The sequence below is a fragment of the Periplaneta americana genome, chromosome 9 (assembly GCF_040183065.1).
Source record: "Periplaneta americana isolate PAMFEO1 chromosome 9, P.americana_PAMFEO1_priV1, whole genome shotgun sequence".
Classification (NCBI taxonomy): Eukaryota; Metazoa; Arthropoda; class Insecta; order Blattodea; family Blattidae; genus Periplaneta; species Periplaneta americana.
In genome coordinates this window covers 173,970,172-173,984,807 of record NC_091125.1, presented here as the reverse complement: position 1 = coordinate 173,984,807, position 14,636 = coordinate 173,970,172, and the positions used below count along the sequence as shown (strand labels likewise).

The following is a 14,636-nucleotide window of genomic DNA, read 5'->3' as shown; positions in this document are numbered from 1 at the left end:
TGAAAGAGATTTTTTCCTAAATACAATTTCAAGTTCAGACTTCTCCTGATAGATTATTTGTTACGATAAAATGGCGTATACTGGATTTTTCCCCAGAATTTCAAGTAGGCCCTACCATATTTCAAAATAGTAAGCCTAAATGTAGTTGCAACGAGAGACTTTCTAACGACCTCTGCACCACATTATTTGTTCTTATAAGATATTAATTAAAACATTTTCCCACGACAAGAGAAATAACTGCTTGTGTTGGATGATTGCATTCATTCAGGAAGATGGACGGCGAGGTGAGTGGGTCCTGAAGTTCAGTGCCGCGTTGCATTCCTGCTGTGGACATGCGACAGCGACAGTGACGCGAGGGGCCTTGACAGGTGAAAGGAGCATCAGCGACCTTCCGTGTTTAAGGAGACATCGCCCCAAACTGGATTGTGCTGTCTTCCTTGTTCCACTGCTTCACACCCAATCAACCATAATGTATGTGTAATCTATCTATCTATCTATCTATCTATCTATCTATCTATCTATCTATCTATCTATCTATCTATCTATCTATCTATCTATCTATCTATCTATCTATCTATCTCTGTCTGTCTGTCTGTCTGTCTATTTTTTATAAATAAGCAGCTTGCTCCATTACTTTGTAGTCGGTCAGTGCGTCTGGCCGCGAAACCAGGTGGCCCGGGTTCGAATCCCGGTCGGGGCAAGTTACCTGGTTGAGGTTTTTTCCGGGGTTTTCCCTCAACCCAATAGAGCAAATGCTGGGTAACTTTCGGTGCTGGACCCTGGATTCATTTCACCGGCATTATCACCTTCATTTCATTCAGATGCTAAATAACCTAGCTGTTGATACAGCGTCGTAAAATAACCCAATAAAATAAAAAAAAAAATACTTTGTAGTAATGCTACATGCTTGGGATATGATAAATTACGTAAGTGTAATAACATTGTATGTATGTATGTATGTATGTATGTATGTATGTATGTATGTATGTATGTATGTATGTATGTATGTATGTATGTTGTATGTATGTATGTAATGTATGTATGTATGTTGTATGTATGTATGTAATGTATGTATATGTATGTATGTATGTATGTATGTGTGTATTCCCCTCCTGAGCACGAGTCTTACTCATTCAGCAGTGGGCTAGTTTATCTTTCATTGTATTCATTAATTTGTATTCATTTAAAACTTACTAGCAATAATAAATAAATAAATGTATGTATGTACTGTTATTGCAAGTTATCTTGAACTTCCTGGGCGGAGACAGAGGGGCAGAGGGAAGGAAGCGCGTAACGTGGGTGGAGCCAACTGAGTTGTTTGCTCATGCACCGCATCATAATCTCTTGTCAAGAAACATAGAGCTATTTCCTTCACTGCGTACCAGCAGCATTAACATGGAGCAGCAACCACAGGGTAGTAATTATGGTGAAATCACACCACCGCACCGGGGAGAAAAAGTAACACTGTTATCCACAGCGGAGAAAGAGAAATTATCGCAAATATAATTAAATGTTGTGAGGAGGAAAAATTAAACAAATGTTTGCTGGAACTTCTTGATAAGGAATATGAGAGAACAGCTAAATACTCTGGCAAAAGTATTAGTTCTGTGAAGAGAATTAAGAATAATATTGAATTACAAACGAATGAACCTCACGCTACTCCGGGAAAGAATAGGTATGTAATGTTTAGAAATTATTGATATAATAGTTACGTACAATAATGTGTGTACTGTGAGCGACATAATGAATTACTGTTGTAAGTTATTATTTTGTTATAGTTGTGCAAAACATATTATTTCATTCCAGAATTAGGACTTGTGTAAAGTGGAAGTGGACGACTTCGATCAACATGTCATTCGGGATACAATCGAAGAATTCTATCTTGTTCAGAAAGTAGTACCTAGGATTAAGAAGATATTCCGAATGGATGATGCCATTGACGAAATAATTAATTTTGGACCAAGCGATGTAGACGATGATGATGATGGCAGCAAAGATAGCGATATGGATTGTGTATAATTGTAAATTAATGTAAATTCAAATAATAAGCCTGTAAAATATTGTTATAAGAATATGTACATATCAGCTGCAGGTGTAAGTCATGCAGGCCTATATAATGTATAGAAATAGCTGTAGTAACTCCGCCATTGCCGGTCCCCAGCCCGGATGAGAGAGGAGTGTACACACGATTATATTTAAATACTTACTCATTATAGGTTAATTAAATCCTGCTACGAAACCGTGTTCTCCTCTCAAAAACGGAGTGTCGTGAGTTCTTTTACAGTAGAGAGCCGTGAAGTGAAAGAACCGACGTTTTTTGAAAAGAGTCACGTTACCCGAGGGAGGGGCATCCTTGCCGTGCTGTTACGTTGATGAGTACACGCCGTACCGAGCAGTTCCAAAGACAGACTTAGGGGATGTAAGGTTCAAAATAACTTGCAATAACAGTATGTATGTTATATTTAGCATATGAAGATTGATACGGTATTTTAAGATTAGTTTTAATATTAGTTGCAAGTATAGCTTCCACAATATCTCAAATATCTAATTTCATAAACTGCATTTGCACATAAGTGGAGTTGCATGCAGTGCCTGTAAAATAAGACTAAATTAAGTCAAATTTAAAACATAGACAAAATCTTTAAGACTGTAGTATACGATACTACAGTTTGAAATAATAAAAAGTACATTTTCATACTATGTTCCAGTGCTGACTGCTCAGCTGTTCGCACGCCACTGATCTGCAGTCTCTCCAATGGCTTCCATCGGCACGTTAGTGAATGGAGTACACGCAGCTGATTGCGTGAACGTCAGGTGCAAAGTCCATTCGTATTGAAAATATATTGCTCAATTTTATTTTGATTTGTTATTGTTGCTCCAAGGTATTAGAATTTTTTCACCTCTTCAAAGGATAATTTCAAATTTGTTTATCATAATACACTGCTCTCTGAAATTAACTGAGTATATTGGGAATTAAATCAATGGCTTTCCCAAAACACGCTATGAAATGTTTCATATAAAACAATTTTTATGTCGAAAAAGGAAGCAAAAACGAGCAAAATTGTATTAAACTTTTTCATTTGAAATATATTATTTTAATGTACCGAAGTACATATGATATTTCCATGCAGATATTCTGCGTCATCATACGATGAAAGAATAATGGAACGGAGAAAAATTCTCTCCAGCACCGGGATTTGAACCCGGGTTTTCAGCTCTACATGCTGATGCTTTATCCACACCGGATACCCATCCCGGTGTCGGACAGAATCGTCTCAGTTTAAGTTCCAACTCTTGGGTTCCCTCTAGTGGCCGCCCTCTGCACTACGTCATAGATGTCTATGAACGTAGGACTGAAATCCACACATGATACTGATATGCATATTCAGTAAAATTTCAACTGTCTAGCTGAAAAATTGTGAATCTTAGAAATTTCAGTAGTGCATCACCTTAAAACTCGTGCTAATGTGTACAGTCACAATCATAGCACCTCAAGAGCCTATAATAATGCACACGTGTAATGTTGTGGAGGTTGCATTATTTATTGAATGCTAATGTTATCCCACTTCACATAGAAACATTTACATCTCTTACTTCTGATCATAATCCTGTAATACTAAACTTATAGATCAGATTCCTACTGCAAGTACATTGAAGAAAAAAGAACTTAAACCCGAAACTGATTGCTTCATCTTTAGAATTACCGGTATTTAAACAAGTCTGTAACTGGCAACATCACGCTACAGTACAAAGAAGAACTGGATGATGATGATGATGATAGCCTACATTAATAGTGTCACCAGTGTATTAAGAATTCCAACGAAATGTTTCAATGAAATTCCTGCTGGTGGCTTCAACAAATCAGAACATTATGTATGCCACTTGAAAAAGAGAGCCAGAAAGTACGAAATATAAGAAATCTGACTGTTAAAAATATGTGTAATAATTAAAAAAAAACAATCTTCATGGGCTAGAAAAAATATGGTTTATTTAACGACGCTCACAACTGCAGAGATTACATCAGCATCGCCGGATGTGCCGGAATTTTGTCCCACAGGAGTTCTTTTACATGCCAGTAAATCTACTGACATGAGCCTGTCACATTGAAGCACACTTAAATGCCATCGACCTGGCCTGGGATCGAACCCGCAACCTTGGGCATAGAAGGCCAGCGCTATACCAACTCGCCAACCAGCTCGACTCATGGGCTAGAAAATTAAGAAGTGTGAAGAGGGTGTTCAAAATGTTGCTTACTCAAATAATACATAATACCAAAAGATGGACACAAAGCGAAAAGATATAAAAGCAATAGTAACTAATCTGTTAGAATACAGTACTAAAACACAATCCTCGTGGCGGGGAGGGGTTGGGGTAGAAGAAATTATCACTAATTATCTTGAGAGACATTTTAATGTTCCACACTGACAGAAATTACCTAAATTTTCATCAAGAAATTCTTTTGACTGTACAAAATGGAATTACAGTATCAACGATCATGAAAATTAAATCCAATACCGGTACACTACACTGTCAGAAATCAAGAAAATCATTGAAAAGCTAGCATCTTTTAAAAATTTAAGAGGCATGATGGGGCCGGTAAGCTAATTACTATAAATGACAATTAAAATTTATTACATGTGCCGTCTATGCTTATCCTTATTTAACAAATATATTGGTTGTACAATATTTTGTTACATAATGTATCATCATATGGCTCCATAGAGCCGAAAACGTTTAAATAGATATATTATGTAACAAAATATTGTACAACCAATATATTTGTTAAATAAGGATAAGCATAGACGGTACATGTAATAAATTTTAATTGTCATTTATAGGATCTTTTAGATTTCCTGAACCTGATCAAGTCAATAATTTAGCACTTACACAAAAAAAAAAAAAAAAAAAAAAAAAAAAAAAAAAAAAAAAAAAAAGTTTGTCTCATCCCAAACTTTCCACTACATTACCAGTACTGAAAGTACAGTAATGCCCTCAGAAATAGAAACATGTTCGTATTACACACATTCCAAAACAGAAGAAAAATATCCAGTTTATCTAGAAAATAGAAACCCAGTCAGTTTACTTGACACACCTGGAAAGCTATTAGAGAAGAGACTGTTCCCATGTAGCAAGTTAGTTACACAATCGTGACAACAGCTTCTCAAAAAGAAAACTCATAAGTCTTAATATTCTTGCCTTGATAAATGATATAACAAAAGGTTTCGATACTGTAGCTGTCTTTCTTGACATAACAAGCTGAAACTATTTGGTTTGCTGGCCTTACACATATAATTTGCCAATTTTTATTTTCCTCAGTCATTAACAACATTAATTTCCAGTTACTTGGGTAAGAGAAATTTTCAAGTTAAAATAGATGGAGTGTGCTCTACTACATAAATGTAGACACTCCTCTTCTAGTGTCAGCATTTGGTCCAATTTTATACAGAGTTGTAATTGTAATAGCTGGTGTTTTGGGTGTTGTAACTAATGCTGGGTTCTTGTCAATAAAGCCATTAACTCTTTGCTCTCCAATATTTCTCACACACAGTGGGTTTAGAGAAAAGAGCTGGACATGGCTGAAGATGATTCAGATCCATTTTTTCCTGAAGACTGCACAGTGAACAAAGTGATGAAGAAATAATTCCAATTTTATTCAAGTGTTTTGGCCAACAGTCATGCCCATGAGTAATGGAAAGGATGCAAGTGCACTTTTCCTTGGAGACTTAGGAATTATACTTTCTTCCATGTTGAGACACTCTCATATTGTATTATTTGGAGTTTCGTAGAAATTGAGCGATATTATTTAGATCTTGATTTTTTAGTTAATTAATCTTTTAACTGTTGAAAATGATAAAGTTGGCATGGGGTTTTATATGATAACACTTCCTTTGTTAGCAAACAAACACGGAAATTTTCTTGAAGCAAGTAAAGGGATAGGTTTGGAAGTAAATCCCGAAAAGACTAAGTATATGATTATGGCTCGTGACCAGAATATTGTACGAAATGGAACTATAAAAATTGGAGACTTATCATTCGAAGAGGTGGAAAAATTCAAATATCTTGGAGCAACAGTGACAAATATAAATGATACTCGGAAGGAAATTAAACACAGAATAAATATGGAAAATGCGTGTTATTATTCGGTTGAGAAGCTTTTGTCATTCAGTCTGCTGTCAAAAAATCTGAAAGTTACAATTTATAAAACAATCAATTATACTACCGATTGTTCTGTATGGTTGTGAAACTTCGACTCTGTCTTTGAGAGAGGAACAGAGTTTAAGGGTGTTTGAAAATAAGATTCTTAGGAAAATATTTGGGCCTAAAAAGGATGAAGTTACAGGAGAATGGAGAAAGTTACACAACACAGAACTGCACGCATTGTATTCTTCACCTGACATAATTAGGAACATTAAATCCAGACGTTTGAGATGGGCAGGACATGTAGCACGTATAGCCAAATCCAGAAATCATATAGAGTGTTAGTTGGGAGGCCGGAGGGAATAAGACCTTTGGGGAGGCCGAGACGTAAATGGGAGGACAACATTAAAATGGCTTTGAGGGAGGTGGGATATGATGATAGAGAATGGATTAATCTTGCTCAGGATAGGGACCGATGGCGGGCTTATGTGAGGGCGGCAATGAACCTCCAGGTTCCTTAAAAGCCAGTAAGTAAGTTAGCAAGACGGTCGGCAACTTCATTACCAGATAACCGACAGCATGCCAGTACCCTTGAAAAACTATTCTTTTGTTAAGCTTCATTACATAGTGTATAATTTTCCGGCAATCATTTTTTTAAGGTGACGTATTGGTTGTTATAGCAGTAGTAGTTGCTCTAGAATCACTGACTACAACAGCTTCCTGAAAATAAGAGACCTTATACAACAGATTTTGAAGTATTGAATAGATGGCTTCAACTTCTCCATCAAAATTTGTAGCTCCATAACCTAGGGATTTATAAAACGAGAAAAGTGGATATTTTGGTTGGACAGTAGGGATCCATAATTAAACATATGAAGCCATTCTTTGTTAGGGAATCAGCTGTGAATAGTTTCCAATGCTAGCTATTTTAGGACATCTTTTGGAGTGTGACTTTTCTTGGTATCTTCAATCAAATCCAGATAATATTCTAGTTCTGTTTTTTGTATAGGGTTAGTTTTTATTAGATTTTCTTTACTTGTTGGGAGATTTATCTTTTTCTTAATTTCATGTACTTCAGAGAGAAAGCTTTCCTGAGATTTAAGCTAACTGTGAAGTTTCTTAGCTCCCAATTGCTAAATGGAAGTATGATAAATGTTTCATATTGAACAATAGCATCCTTTTCTAATAGCAGACTGATGCATTTGCAGGTATTGGAGTAGATTTGACAGCTCCTGTAATTAATCAGAGACTTTAATTTTCTAATTGTTTTATCTTTTTAAGATTTGCTGTTATTAAAACTTCACCACAGTTTGTAATTACCAGTACTGTTTTATAAGTAGTAGCAAGAGAATTTCAAACGTTTTATAAATGATAAATGCCTTCCAGCTTATCATGTTATATGCCTATGTTTATTCCAAGTAAGCTTAGTATCAAAAATCACCCTTAAGTGTTTTACTGAATTCGTAGCTGATAATAGTTTTCTATTACAAAGTATTGTATTGTATCGTATTTATTAACATTCCATGATATTCATACATTGCTTACAGCTAGAATATGGAACAAGTCAAAAAACTTAATACTATTATAAAGTCTTAATTTATAGTCACAGTCTAGATGAAATATATACAGACGAGATTTACAATATAGTCTACTAGTACAACACATAGTTTTAGTATCAATTTCATGAAGTATTATTGAATGTCATGAATTCACCTATAGAATAGAAGGCGTGAGAAATTAGGTACTTCTTTAATTTGGCCCTAAATAATCTTATGTTTTGAGTTTCATTTTCTATATCCATAGGGAGGCTATTAAAAATTGTTACTGCCATATAACGCACTCCTTTTTGATAGCACGATAGACTTGCCGATGGAGTATGAAAGTAATTTTTTGACGTGTATTTATGCTATGAACTGGTGAATTAGTTACAAAGTTTTCACGATTACTTACGAGGAGGATTATTAATGAAAAGATATACTGACAAGCCATGGGCATTATTTGTAGTTTCTTGAAAATAGTAAGTAGCTCCATTTGCAGAGTATGTGTGTCTGACATTGTATTTATTTACATTTCATGTTATTCATAGATTGCTTCATGGAACGTGTAAAAAAATCTTAATAGTGCTACAAAGTCTATAGTCACAGTTCAGTTCAAATATATGCAGAAGAGTTTTACAATATACTGGTGCAAGGGGTGAATATTGATACTTAATACAAGACAGAAATATTCATGAAGCGTTTTTGAATGTTATAAATTCACCTACAGAATAGAAGGCGTGAGAAATTAGGTACTGCTTTAATATGACCTTAATCTTATGTTTTGAGTTTGATTTTTTATATCCATAAGAAGGCATTTAAAATATTTACTGCCATATAACGCACTCCTTTTTGATAAGAGCCAGTTTTATCAGAGTACCGGGTACCGGTATTTAAAACAATATATACAGTTATGTCATTTGGTAACCATAACATTGTTAGAGTTTCTCTGACATCTTTAATTTTTTCCTGCTTGTAATAAACACTTATTTCTAAACAGTGGACTACTCTCAGACATGTAGAGTTCTTAATTTTAATACAGTTAATATTTTATGTAGGCTGTCCTATTGTAACATGTGTTAAAATTTAACTTACATCATATTTTGCGGCCTAATTTTTTTTATTTTCGAAGATATGTACATGATTGCAGTCTATTTTTTGCATAACTGGATGTGAAATCAGTGTGCAAAATTCCAGCATCCTATCTCTGATGGTTGTGGAATTATGAAATAATATGTGTGGAAAATTGCAACTTTTGGGAAATTCAATTAAAACTTAAAAGTGAATGTTTTAGCTGACTTGTATTGTGTTAGAACATGACCATTTAAATAGCAAACATAAATAAACTATGTAAACTATATATCTCTGGATTCAGAAAACTTTGCGTAATTCTTTAATACAAAAAAAAAAATTAAAAAATATTCACGTATATATACCCTTGAATGAATTGCAGTTTTGCATGCTATGTAGAATTGTATTAATATATTAAATTCCATAATTTTTCTTGTGTACTAACGATGCCATGAAAGCTTGTATTTCCTACAGCTAATAAAAATCAAATGAAATCAAATTTACAGAAGAAAGCTACAAGGATAATGATAAATGTGCATAAAAGAACAGTGGTAATGAAAAAAGACCTTCAAAATTTAGAAATATTGATCTTACCATGTGAATACCAGTACGTTCTTTCCCTGATGGTATTTTATATTAAAAACCAAATATATTTAGTACTAATAAAAACATTAATAATTTTAATACAAGACACAAATCAGATCTGCAGCTACCTCTGTTAGTCTAAGCCAGCGTTTCTCAACATGTGGCACACTAAAGTTGTAATTTAAAATCCCACGACACACTCATGTAATTTTGACCATTGGTTCCTAACTAGGGGGGAATTTTTTTCATAAAACAAGTAAAGTAAGATATTTTTTTAAGGTTGGTTCATAGTAACACTTGTGGCGGACGAAGTTACAGTTGGGGTTTTTCTCCATAATTTCTCCATTCCGTCATCATTCAACACACTGGCTGGTGACGTGTGAGGGGGCTGGCCTAGGGAGGAGTGAAGTTGCCTGCTAGGAACTTGGGTACGCAGCGAATCTCAGTGTGGTCAGCTGGTGTAGGTTTTGGAACATGCCGAGGGTCAGCGCAATAGATCTAATAAGGTGGTAGTGCTGGGTCGTAGTGCCCTCTCCCGTAAATTCAAATTCAATTCAAATCAAGGTTGGTGCAGTACTGATCTGGCAACTCTGGCTGTACGGCCGTCATTTTCTCTGCTTATCGCACACCTACACTGCGTTCCTGAGTGCTGACTTCTGAACCTGTGCCACTTTCGCTGAAAGATGACTCTTGTGGATTCACTTTTTTTTACTACTTTTTTCATTTTAATTTTTTTTTAATTTTGCTGCAACAACTTTTACTATTTTAATCTTCTCGTGGCACACCGGTTGAAAATGGCTGGTCTAAGCTGTTATAAAAAGAAGTTCACTATTCGAGTATTACTGTAGTCAATGCACTGCCTAATTTTCTTTAAACTTTGAAGGGTCAAGAGAAAATGTTTAGAAGAGAATTAACAACATTTCTGCGTTACTCATACCTCCTATTCAACTGATGAATTGTTTATGCTTGTAAATTGAATTATTCTGCTTGATGTGTATTGTATATATTTGCACAACTTTGGTTGTTTCACACTTAAAAGCTATAGTGCTGATGTAAGATCTATGGAATTCAATAAATGAAATGAAATCAAATTTTTTTTTTTAATATTCTGGATTTAGCTTCATTAAGTCTGCTTGTGTTTTTAGTGTTTGTTCTTCTGGGTTTTGTTTTGCCCACGTTAACCCAGGGAGAGATTTAATTTTGAAGAAGTTTGATGCTGTTTGCTGTCTGATTTCTTCCACTATAGGCTTCTTTTGTGTATAGATTGTATTGTATTGTATTGTATTTATTCATTCCCTGTACAATCTATTACAGATTATAGATTCGTCATTAAGTACAAACACAAAATACAAACGCAAAAAATACACACACATACACACACAAATAAGATTTCTAGTATGAATTTAATTTTAACACTCTTAAGTTTTCAAAGAATAGTAAAACTGCCAAAAGACACAATAAATAACAATATACCGGTATATAATACATGTTCCGTTTACAAGACATTAAATAAATAAATTAACAGAGATTAGGTAACAGCAAGATAGTCCTACATTATTATCAATATTGTTTGGAGAAAAAATTATGTGCAACAGTAGGCCTAATGAAGGTAGGTATTTTGCTTTATAGCTTTCATGCAAGAAATCGGTGATTTTGAACGGCATGGACTGGAGCAGAATAGTTTTTACCCTGGTTTTGAAACCTTCATAATTTAAATGTTTAATATGCTAGGTATCTTGTTATATAATACGATACCTGTATGAGAAGTACTGTTGAGACTTTTGGTAATAGATTCTTGGATGGAGTTGTTTTGACGCTCCTGTTATGAGTTTCAAGACGTCAGTCTGGGTACATTGTGGGTTTCTTAACAATCTCTGAATTTTGGGTGGAAGTTTTTATTTCATTTTATTTTTTTTTCAATATATTATTTGGGTCTTCCTCTTTAAAATGGTACCTATATCCATTTTAATTTTTCAGTTTTCTGAGAAGAGGTATACAATTTTTAATTTCAATGATAATTCTTCTTAAATTTACGGATTTTGGGCAGGAAATTATATATTCATTTATTTTTAAAATTTAGTACCGGTATATGAGTTTTCCTCCTCAAATGGTAACTCACATGTGATTATACTAAAATTATACCGAGGTTAATTTGAGGAGGAGGGTAGTGTACGTATACAAGCCTATTTTAACACTCATTTTTCACATGTATTTTTCCATATAAAGGGAACTTTTTTTCAGCTTATATTTAATCCAGGAAGTTACAATTTTCAGGAATTGTTTCTTTGGATGTTTTACATTTATGTTTTTGAAATTGTTACATTTTGCAGTGAGAAAGAAACATCGGCCCATGTCCTTGGCTATTGTCCACGTGGTGAACTTCTGTGCAATACAAGACATCATGGCAAATTGCAGCCGCTCTGTCTAGTGAGAATTACGAAGTTCTTGAAGAAGTGCATTGCCTTGCTGCTGATGGGAGCACAAAGAGAGGCGATATAATTGCCATTAACAAGACGAATAGAAGAGGCTTCATCATAGATCCGACAGGAAATAGCTGTGGACCCGGTGGAAGCTGTTGGCTTCGAGAGAAAAACCATATATTAACCATACTAGGCTTTCAATAGAAATACAACATTGACAGTTTCCCCGCCATTGGGTTGATGATTGGAAGCCATGGCACCATTCCAAGATAGTTTTTAAACTTCAGTAAAAATTTCGCCATTCCAAAGCGAATTTGTTTAGATGTAGCCCTTCTTGCTTTGAAAGGTTCTATTGAAATATTAAACAACCATTTATACAGTATGAACTGAAGATCAAATTATATACCTACTACTCCCATTTTCATAATTTTTCTCATATTATCACGTATTAGCAAATTTGTTACCTTTGTTACTGTTACAACTATTGTATGAAAAAATGTAAGTGTATATAGTATTCTTTGTCATTTAGGCAGTCTGCTATGGCAGCAAGAATGTTAAATCTGGAGGGAGGGGGGGTAAAGTACTGAAATTCGTTGAAGAAATATACGAATGGGGAAAAAATTATTCCTCAGTAAGAAATTAATCAATCAATCTTCTTAATGTATCCAGCTGTTTGCTGACAACATAAAGTCCACTATAGTCCACTGTAGTCTATTCAGTTTTTGTTTTTCACGAGAAATGAGGGGTATTTTGATCGGTGTTCATTATAGTTGCCTGTTGGTAGGAGCCAGGGTTGAGAGTGTAGTTAATATATACTGCAGGGCTGTGTCTTCTGCAACTGCTACTGATGATTTTAATTTACTTCTTTTGTGGTTTATGGATGGACAGTATAGAAGAATGTGTTCCAGATCTTCATCATGATTATTACACCACAGACAAGTAGGATTATCAGAAATGTGAAATCGGTGGTCTTCAGTGTGTTACTCAAATTTCTGAAAAATCTATTTAGAATAAGTGTCAAGTAATCAATCTTCTTAATGTATCCAGCTGTTTGCTGACAACATAAAGTCCACTATAGTCCACTGTAGTCTATTCAGTTGTTGTTTTTCATGAGAAATGAGGGGTATTTTGATCGGCGTTAATTATAGATGCCTGTTGCTAGTAGCCAGAGGTGGGGTGTAGTCAATATATACTGTAGGGCTGTGTCTTCTGCAACTGGTACTGATGATTTTAATTTACTTCTTTTGTGGTTTATGGATGGACAGTATAGAAGAATGTGTTCCAGATCTTCATCATGATTACTACAAATTCCACAGACAAGTTCCCTCATTTAGGAAATAAAATAAAGAAAAACTACTGTTTCAGCATAGAATGAAGTTACATTACAATTTCATGAGCTGTGAAAGAGTCAGCGGGTATTGACTGTTCGTCATTCACCCAAATGAAGCCAATTATCTAGACCAATACCATAGCAGGCTGGTCTACGATGGTACCTGCTATGAGATGAGATGATGATTAAGATTTGTTTGGGTGCCACAGAGAAACTGGAGCTCCTGGAGGAAACTCCTGTGTTACCTGGACCATGGATTTGTCCAACTCAAGTTATAAATCGGGGGTATGCCAAGGATCGAATCCGGGTCTACAGGATTATAAGTCCGTCAAAGTTCCTTAAGTAAGACATAAATTGACATTATATAGAGAGGCAATTCCGTGTCCCTTTAAGCTTAGTTTTAATTTACTGTGGTTTCAGCATAGTTGTTCCAGTTGAGTTTGTTGTCTAGCTGCATAACTAAGTAGTGAATATTTTTTTATTCGTTTAGTATTTTATTTTTTATTGTTAGGTTGAAATCATAATTTCTTGGTGTATGGAGTAGAATTTGTAGCATGTTGCATTTGTGTTTACTTGCTTGTTGTTTTGTTCTGTCTATGATTGTAGTTCTCTGTTTGCTTTGTTCTGTCAACAATTGTAGTTTCTGAGTGATTCATTTATTCTGTTGTCTGTTTGTTTTGTTCTGTCAACAATTGTAGTTTTTGAGTCCTTTAGTTCTCTGTTTTGTTTTGTTCATGATTACAATTTTTACTGCTTAATTTATTCTATTCTCTGACTTTTGTTCTCTTCATGATTATAATTTTTTTGCTTCATTTATTCTATTTTATTATTTTTGTTCTGTTCATGATTATAATTTTCGGTGCTTCATTTATTCCATTCTCTGACTTTTCTTCTGTTCATGATTATAATTTTTAGTGCTTCATTTATTCTGTTCTCTGTCTTTTTTGTTCTGTTCTTGGTTATAATTTTTAGTGCTTCATTTATTCTATTTTCTGACTTTAGTTCTGTTCATGATTATAATTTTTAGTGCTTCATTTATTCCATTCTCTGACTTTTCTTCTGTTCATGATTATAATTTTTAGTGCTTCATTTATTCTGTTCTCTGTCTTTTTTGTTCTGTTCATGATTATAATTTTTAATGCTTCATTTATTCTGTTCTCTGTCGTTTTTGTTCTGTTCTTGGTTATAATTTTTAGTGCTTCATTTATTCTATTTTCTGACTTTAGTTCTGTTCATGATTATAATTTTTAGTGCTTCATTTATTCTGTTCTCTGTCTTTTTTGTTCTGTTCATGATTATAATTTTTAATGCTTCATTTATTCTGTTCTCTGTCGTTTTTGTTCTGTTCTTGGTTATAATTTTTAGTGCTTCATTTATTCTATTTTCTGACTTTAGTTCTGTTCATGATTATAATTTTTAGTGCTTCATTTATTCTGTTCTCTGTCTTTTTTGTTCTGTTCATGATTATAATTTTTAATGCTTCATTTATTCTGTTCTCTGTCGTTTTTGTTCTGTTCTTGGTTATAATTTTTAGTGCTTCATTTATTCTATTTTCTG

The 14,636-nt window shown here is 34.2% G+C and overlaps 1 long non-coding RNA gene across 1 annotated transcript; it reads left to right on the top strand.

The window, feature by feature from the left end:
* The first annotated feature begins 273 nt into the window (after window positions 1-273).
* Window positions 274-13,102, top strand: LOC138705707 (uncharacterized). The gene is made up of 3 exons (XR_011333737.1): window positions 274-471; window positions 2,709-2,814; window positions 11,660-13,102. It is a non-coding gene; the product is annotated as an uncharacterized lncRNA (long non-coding RNA).
* The last annotated feature ends 1,534 nt before the right edge of the window (window positions 13,103-14,636 follow it).